This window comes from Trachymyrmex septentrionalis, unplaced genomic scaffold (assembly GCF_001594115.1).
Source record: "Trachymyrmex septentrionalis isolate Tsep2-gDNA-1 unplaced genomic scaffold, Tsep1.0 scaffold387, whole genome shotgun sequence".
Taxonomy (NCBI): domain Eukaryota; kingdom Metazoa; phylum Arthropoda; class Insecta; order Hymenoptera; family Formicidae; genus Trachymyrmex; species Trachymyrmex septentrionalis.
In genome coordinates, this window is record NW_017305554.1 from 34,663 (window position 1) to 36,137 (window position 1,475).

The 1,475-nt window shown below is 26.4% G+C and overlaps 1 pseudogene; it reads right to left on the reverse strand.

Moving 5' to 3' along the window:
• The window catches only part of LOC108750930, a 6,481-nt pseudogene extending 5,228 nt beyond the window's left edge, over positions 1–1,253 (reverse strand).
• Positions 1,254–1,475: the final 222 nt, after the last annotated feature.

Sequence of the window (1,475 nt, forward strand, 5' to 3'; positions counted from 1 at the left end):
TTTCTGTGTTACGTTTTCTTTAGTTAACATTGATCATTTTACTATTTTAATTTTATATTTTATAATACGTTAAATAATTATTTTAATTTATTTGAAGTATACATACTTGTGAAGATTTTTTAAGTGACTTCTGAGATCACTTACTGTATGATACTTAAGTGTTCTGTTACATTTATTGCATATTGCCTCTGTATCGCTTTTTGGGATAAAATAATCCCAAGTCCAATGGAATTTATCTTCTTTCTTCTGTTCTCCATTTAATTTTTCTGAATGTTTTTGTACCAAGTGTTTATGTAAAATTGCTAAATTGCTATTACATAGAGTATACATTACATTACAGTAGTTGCATGTTGCGATATTATTTTTTAGTAATTTTGTGTAATGTTCACGTATCCAATGATGAACTGAAATAAAATTGTCTGTTTTTGAAGTTATATCCTCATTTGCAATCATGTCATTATCTGGATTGCTCTCGTTATCTGCACAATCGGAATTTGAACCCAACATCCTACATTAACATAAAAAGTTATGAAAATGCAATAAAAAGTGCAGTAGACATGATTTTTTGAATTATGTACGGACTAAATTACGAATCTATTATTTGAACATTTAGAAATAATCAAGAAGTTAGAGATCAAGTAAATTTAAATATTTTTTAAATCTGATAGTTATCGGATGAAAACCAGAATGTATTATTGTTACTAATTTTTTTATTAAACACAGTGATATATTTGACGACATGCACCCAGAAACCTGTCTAATAAATTTTTTGGTTTGTTTAATAAATTTTTTTAGTTTTATTTACGTATATCTTTCTGTGTTACGTTTTCTTTAGTTAACATTGATCATTTTACTATTTTAATTTTATATTTTATAGTACGTTAAATAATTATTTTAATTTATTTGAAGTATACATACTTGTGAAGACGTTTTAAGTGACTTCTGAGCTCATTTACTATCTGATACTTAATTGTTGAGTTACATTTTTTGCATATTGCCTCTGTATCGCTTTCTGGGATAAAATAATTCCAAATCCAATGTAATTTATCTTCTTGCTTTTGTTTTTCTTTTAATTTTTCTGAATGTTTCTCCACCAAGTGTTTATGTATTTTTGATAAATATTTTTTTTGTAGACTAAATTTTGCAATACAGTAGTTGCATTTTACCTCATAAGTATTTGTTAATTCCGTATAATGTTCACGCATCCTACGATCAACTGCTATTAAAATGTTCTCTGCTTCTTGTCCTGCCATTATAACGTTTTGGATGGAATATTAGTAACTAATCGCAAAAAGTACTGAAACAAAGTAAAGAATTGTTCGCAAAAATAGTTTATTGACGTTTGAAGGTAAAAATACGTATATATGATTCTTTGACCGAATACATACAAATATTGATGTTTGTATTTTTGAATTTGTTTGACAAACATTTAACAGATCTATTCATATAACGCTTATATTTCAGTATCTAGCATC